At 35.7% G+C, this 7604-nt stretch overlaps 1 long non-coding RNA gene across 1 annotated transcript; it reads left to right on the top strand.

The window, feature by feature from the left end:
* Positions 1-827: 827 nt before the first annotated feature.
* Positions 828-5370, top strand: LOC139166652 (uncharacterized). The gene is made up of 2 exons (XR_011559007.1): positions 828-1059; positions 5035-5370. It is a non-coding gene; the product is annotated as an uncharacterized lncRNA (long non-coding RNA).
* The last annotated feature ends 2234 nt before the right edge of the window (positions 5371-7604 follow it).

Here is a 7604-nt window from a genome sequence, read left to right as displayed (position 1 = left end):
TGACGTCATCGGGTGGGAAAGTATTTTTAATTAATATTTTTTGAAAAATCGCGATATAGCGTTTCGCGAAGATCGAGATTGCAAAAATCGAGGGATCACTGTATACTGATTTTTTAAAGGCATTGCAAAGGTTCACTGCAGTCTCATTTTCAAAACACGTATTTTCCCCGTCAGTTTCATAATACTCTTTTGACACACTTGAACTATTAGACATGCTTCTATTACTTTTGATAGCTTTTTAAAAACAATAGTTTCATTCATTCTCATAACTGAGTGAAATGTTTTGTTTGGTTTTTAGAGTATAAATGTTTTCTGGGTACCCAGCTTCTTAATAGAGAGTAATATGGTAATTAATACAGTAATTCTGCTCTATCAGCATTAGAAATAATTAAGTCAATGTTGAGATAGAGTAGAAAATGATTGCCAGCGGTAAGACTAGATCCGGAATTAGTGCAGGAATAAAAAGGAACATTGCTTTTCATAGCTTTAAATTCGTGGGATATTTAGGTTTCTTATCTGCTTGTATTTACCTAGGATATATATCATGTATGGATAGCATTATTAATTTATTAAGTTAAACCTTGTGATATTGTAACGGGTCTGTCATAGCAAATTGGAAGAGAAGTCACCTGGCAAATAAAATAAAATACTACCAGTGCTGTCTGCTTTGAATGGGGAACTGCCACTTGAACAATCTTTTATTGAATACTAAGTGCTAGATTATAGATTAACAATGGCTATCAAGATTTCTATATCGTCTTCTGGTTGAGGTTGCAGCAAAAACAGATGGAAAATAGCTGACTCCGCCAAGCATTGTGAAATCCAGCTGGTAATTACTGTCGGGAGACCCCACAGGGTCATAACTGCCTTGTAGAAACGATGAAGGAAAGAAAAGTGCTTTGCTGACCATGAGAAACTTGCAATTTCCTCGTTAGGTCTGAAGCAAGCTCTCCTGATTGACAGCAGGGAAGATGGCCATTTTTGGTAGTCACAAAGCTGAGACAACCAGGACCACAGGATTGGTGCTGGAGCGGTTCGTGCACAGAGCATTGAAACTCGGTGAGATAATTACCAACTTTTACTCTTAAAGACCTGATTTAAGTACAAGAATTTTAAAAGAGAACTTCCAAGCCTAAGCAAGTGGTGATTAAATACATGGAGGGGGGGGGGGAACTGAAAATCAAGAGGCATAAGAAGCCCAAGGGACGATTTAAAATACTGAAAAACACTTTAAAAGCCTAAAAAAAGCTTAAACAATTGGAAAGGTAATTTTTGGGAAAAATAGTCTTGCTTATTTGTATTTTTAAAACCTCCTAAATTTATTGGATAATTACCGTAGCTGTTTTTGACAGATTGTTTAAGGTTGGATTTCGCAATAAGAGAGCCATCTACTGGAAGAAGGGAAGTAGTATAGCTATTGTATTCTCAGTGAAAGTGAATTCAATACACAGGAATGTCTAATACACAGAATAGAAGTAACAACTGCTGGAAGACAGCCTGACCTTGATTTTATTAGAAGAAGACTTGGATAATTTGAGAATACTTAATGAGATTGTTTCCCCCTTCTGAAGATTTCTAAAAGAAACTAATTTGCAAATAACCAAGTTTTATTAAAATGGCTATTGGATTATAGATTTGAAAGATGGGAGAAATCTAGTGGATTAATTTGGATTTGGACTATTAATATTATTTAACATGAGACAAAAAAAGAAAGGTGATAGAAGAAAAAAGAAAAGAAGGAAAGTTAAATAAGACATTAAAATTTGGACAATTGGGAAAATATATAATTGGAAAACTATAAGGCTGTAAATTACTAAAGATTTTAAAGATTATAAATTTAGGGAGTTTGGAGGTATAATTATGGGATTGATGAAATCTTATTAAGCAGGAGATTCTAAATATTGAGACCGAAATATAGAAAACTACAAAGTAATTTTTATTAAATTGTTATAAAATGGATTTACAGGGGATTATAATGGCATATGAAGAAATATTCTTGATGTTAAATAGTGTGTGTGAAACTATAAAGAATCATAAGGAGACAAGGTTTAGAGACACAGAAATGAATGTAGAAGTCATCAAAAATTGGAGGAAAAAGAGCAACATGATATTCAGAAGATAGATGAGAAATTAGAAGAAGTAGTGGAAGGGAAAAGTCAAAATGAGATGCAAGAAGCTAAAAATAAAGAAGATAAAGGATTAGTAAATAGGAATCAATTAGATAACTCTATAAAAGTTTATAATAAACAGAAAGAGAGAGAGAAATATCTTTTAAAAAAGAAATATATATATATATTTAAAACGAAGTCTTGTGGATGGGTGTTCAAATAATACAGCAGAAAACAAAGGGCATCCAGAAGGGAATGTTCAGTAAGGGCAAATAATATCAAAAAGAGCTACAAGATTCCAAGAGAGAGAGAGATAAAAGACTGACTAAAAAGTCAATAAATGATGGAATTTTAAAAAGGTTAAGAGATGATGGATAATGAGAAAATATATTAATAAATGGAAAAATACAAATAGGGAAAATAGTGTATAGATTAACAGATAATACAATTTATTATAACTGAAAATAAATTAAGTTTAGTAGATGGAAATTTAGGATTAAATAATCTAATTGTATTATCAACATTAATAGTGTGTTAAAGTATATTGTGAATTTAAACTAGTAAGGAATTAGTAATTGGGATTTTGAGATATACAGTACTCCCAAGATTGATTAAATATTTTTAATAGTTGGCTTTATTACCGTATTTTTCAGTGTATACGACGCACCTTTTTCCTCCCTAAAAGAGGCTCATAATTTGGGTGCGTCTTATACTTGAATGTAGCTTTCCCCCCACCAGCCCTAACTAGCTGCTAACGATCTTCCCAGCATTTATCTTGCAGGCTCTTTCATTGTTTCTCTCTGTGAAAAATGTTTTTCAAGCCCTAAGACTTTGCAGGGTTTTTTTCATTACTCTAACTTGCTCTGAGTAAATTTCTTTCCAGCCCTAACCAGGTGCTAACGATGTTCCCAGCTCTTACCGACTTGCAAGCTCTTTCATTGTTACTTTCTGTGAAGAATGTTTTCCAAACTCTGTCTTTGGCTTTTTTTTTCATTATCTATTTGCTCCAAATGTTTCTTTCCAGACCTAACCAGGTGCTAGCAATGTTCCCAGCTTTTACTGGCTTGCAAGCTCTTTCATTGTTACTCTCTGCCAAGAACGTATTCCAAATCCTGTCTTTGTAGGGTTTTTTTCATTGCTTTACTTGCTCCAGATATTTCTTTCCAGCCTATAACCAGGTGCTATAAATGTACCCAAGCTCTTTCATTGTTACTCTCTGTGAAGAATGTTTTCCAAGCCCTAAGTCTTTGCAGGGGTTTTTTCATTGCTCTACTTGCTCAGACTGTTTCTTTCCAGGTGCTAATGATGTTCCCAGCTCTTACTGGCTTGCAAGCTCTTTCATTGTTACTCTCTCAGAATAAAAACTTTTAAGCCCTTAACCAGGGCTTAACATTTTAAGCCCTTAACCAGGGGATAAAATAATGTGCTGAAGCTGACCACACTAAGGATGCTAGCCAGATGAATACCTAGTAAGCAGATTCTTTTCCCTATTCTCCTCCCCCAAAACTAAGGTGCGTCTTATACCCCGAAAAATACGGTAGTAATCCTACACATTTGGAATATTGAAGTTATGATAAAATAATGAGTAGTTTTTAAAATCTTAAATATTAGTGATGTTCATAAATATTACTTTTGAAGAGGACTTTAAATCTTGGAGGGGATGTCAAGACTTGCGTGTGAATTGGATTAAAGTGAGGGAGAGGCGCACATAGTCAGCCTCACTCTCTCTTCCCAGATTCCATCTTGCTCCAATAGCAGGACAAGAGTCAAGACGGAGATGGTCTGGTGCAGTGGTTGACCAGGGCATCTTTCGTGTCTTGCCGTGCTCTTAGCGTACCACATCATTTGCAGAGACCATCTTCATGGCCATTGTCCTAATCTAGAAACATAGAAATATAGAAGATTGATGGCAGAAAAAGACCTCATGGTCCATCTAGTCTGCCCTTATACTATTTCCTGTATTTTATTTTAGGATGGATATATGTTTATCCCAGGCATGTTTAAATTCAGTTACTGTGGATTTACTAACCACGTCTGCTGGGCGTTTGTTCCAAGCATCTACTATTCTTTCAGTAAAATAATATTTTCTCACCTTGCTTCTGATCTTTCCCCCAACTAGCCTCAGATTGTGCCCCCTTGTTCTTGTTTTCACTTTCCTATTAAAAACACTTCCCTCCTGAACCTTATTTAACCCTTTAACATATTTAAATGTTTCAATCATGTCCCCCCCTTTACCTTCTGTCCTCCAGACTATACAGATTGAGTTCATTAAGTCTTTCCTGATACGTTTTATGCTTACGACCTTCCACCATTTTTGTAGCTCATCTTTGGACCCGTTCAATTTTATCAATTTTATCTAGTAGGTCTCATCCATTCAATCCGCTGGAATCTGTCTTCACATGCTCAGGATAGACAAGTCCCTATTCTCACCGAAGGTCAATGACCCAATGACTTCTCTCAACCTGGTTTAACCAGCCTGTCAGAGCAGTTGCCCAGAGTGTGGCTGCTGCGCATGCTACAGCTACTGGGAGCCACAGGTGAGACCAAAGGTGGGGACGAAAGCTGAGTGAGCTGCCCTAAAATTTGCCCTAAAAAGGGCTGCCATATAAGGACACAACATGCTCCTACACCTGCTACCCCTCTCTGAACAGCCCATATACTTCAATTAAATATTAGTAATTTAGTAGGGGATAACAAATACATGGCACAAAGAAATGTTATCCATATTTAAGCGGATTAATGGGGAAAATGATAAAGAATTATAGAGAAGTTGAAGTATTGTTGAAGTTGGAAGAATAGGATTATTTGTATTACTATTATTGTTAGCGTTGCTTAAAAAAGATTTGACCCAGTCAATAACACTGTCCACAAAATATGTATGGTGTGAAAATAAAACTGCAAATTGGTTTTGTTTGTTTTTTTAAAGATTCCTATGTCAAACAAATCCTTGTCTGGATTTCCAATTGTTCTCATCATTGGCCTGAGTCCCCAGTTTCTTATTTGGATCATCCTGACTGTGTCCATTCCTCCATCTTGATACTGTCTACAAGCAGTCTTGACATCCAGACTGTCAAGGAAAGTCTTCCAGTATATGATTTTTATATGATTGCATACCATCTGTTCATTGCTGCTAGACACAAAGGAAAGTTGTATTAATAGTCTTCTTGTGCTCCACTTTTCCCCTCCCTACAGGACATAGCATATTTGCTATGTTTTTCACTTTCAGGTTGAAATACTGAGAAATTAAATTTTTAGGTAATTACCATGCCTCCTATATTCTTTTTTACCACAAGGTATTTGGGGCTTTGAGAAGGAAGCAATGAAAGAAAAATAAAAAAGTGGACATTAAATCAGTGTAAAGAAAGTTATAGAGATTTCTTGCATCTTCCATTTGTCTTTACAATCCAATTACATACAGTACCACATTGCAGTTGGCACAACAGGCATGTGATGGAATTATCTTGCAATCAGGTTGCCTACAAGGACACCAAGAAGATGAGCGGTTTTATTTTATTCCGTCCCCCTTCTTTAAATCTCCTTAGATTTAAAAATGGTTTGGGCCACCAAATTAATTGTTTCAGAGAAAATCCTTCTTTACGGATCACACAGGATAAAGATAGGAAACATGCTTTCTGTAGACGTGAATCAGATGTTCTTTTGGAGTTACATTGATTTTCGCTTTTAATTCCTTGTCTTGCCGACATATACATTAAAAGAATAATGAGGGCTGTATTTGTGCACTTTAATGCTCTCCTTACCGATCCTCATGTACTTTATCTTTGCATTAAGCCAGTGGAGAGGGCTAACTCCTTATGTCAGGTAGAATAAAAATAATTGCAATATCATGTAAACAAGAAGATAGTGGCTTGGCTGACATACGGTTTGGACAGCTAAATAAATTTGCAAAAATAAATGAATAACAGGCAAAACAGAGATGAATACACTATTCAGGTATTGCACTGATGATAATGATGATGATGATGATGATCTAGATATGCTAGTGCGATTGATTAGATGTTGACTCCAGCGATTCAGGTTCCAGTCAAGGACAAATGGAGTCACTGTTGTATAATATATGCTGTTACAGGTAGGGTAGTCTTGTGAAATGACAGTATCAAGTCCAGTAAATTTATTATTATTATTATTATTATTATTATTATTATTATTATTATTATTAATTATATTTGTATGCCGCCCCTCTCCATAGACTCGGGGTGGCTCACAATAATAACAAAGACAATGTAAGAACAAATCTAATATTTTTTTTAAAAAACCACTAAAACCCCCATTATTAAAAGCAAGCATACACACAAACATACCATGTATAAACTGTATAGGCCCAGGGGAAATGTCTCAATTTCCCTATCCTGATGGCAGAGATGGGTCTTAATATATCACTACCACTGTCAATAATGCAAGAGAAGAAGTTTTATGTTCTCCAATGTACAGTAGCACATAGCAAAGTAGTAAACCTAGCATAGCAGCATGGAATAAAGTTTGTTTTAAATGAGACAAACTGTGTAATTAAACAATGTATTTCCATTTGCTTTCAATTTTTATATCCCTACAGCATGGAAGAACAAGCAAAATAATACCAAAATAGGAAATTTAAAATAATTACAATGCTAGTTAAAATGAATAAGCAAAACACTGTCCTCCAGACACGTTAGTCAAAATATTCCTACTATTCTACTCAGCAAAAGAAAAGTTAATCTGGGGGCTGATTGGAGTAGCTGCATACACACTCCCTATTTGTGTAAAAAATACATTCCAAAGAATGAAAGCAATGGGGAACTACATAAAAGATGTGATAAGCCATCATGGTTTATCAATTGGTATTATACTTATGCAGGCGAAGGAGAATGCACCTGCTACTGCCTCACAGTCCTTGCTTCTGACAATAGTCAAGCTACATTTCTGTATTTAAGTTGTCCTTGCAGGCTAAGTGATAATTACATTTATGCTGCACTAATACTGTCTTTTTTCAGGTGTTCTTAAAACCAGGTCTTCAGCCTTTGCTTTAGGCATCAAGGGCCAACTGAGGGTTTTGTTGCTTGATGCACAGCAGCTAATGGAAAGTCATGGTATATAATATCCAAGACCAAGCAAGTTGTTTTGGCAGCTGAGGCAGTAAATGTCACAATTGGCTCTTTCCCCTTACTTGGCAGCAAATACATATAGTCAAGACAAGAATAAAAACCTGCTAAGACAGCTGACTTGGTTTATCTAATGGTAAGGCTGGCTCTCTATAAACAACAATAAACATGGTTGCCACATTGCATCTATGTCGATTTTTGAAAAGCCAGGGACATATTTAGTGTTTTTGAAAAGTAAATTCTACAGAATGGAAAACTATATCAGCAAGAGGTCCCATCAAATAGTTTGGAACCTAGCAGCCCACATCTGTTGTCTTTGGTAAATAAAATGATGTCCCCATAGGGAAGTGCCAAATGGATCATTCCCTCTCAGACACATCTCAAAATTTGCTTCATGAGG

Source organism: Erythrolamprus reginae, chromosome 1 (genome assembly GCF_031021105.1).
Source record: "Erythrolamprus reginae isolate rEryReg1 chromosome 1, rEryReg1.hap1, whole genome shotgun sequence".
Lineage (NCBI taxonomy): Eukaryota > Metazoa > Chordata > Lepidosauria > Squamata > Dipsadidae > Erythrolamprus > Erythrolamprus reginae.
The sequence above is the reverse complement of the archived record's forward strand: the minus strand, read 5'-3'. Positions and strand labels throughout refer to the sequence as shown.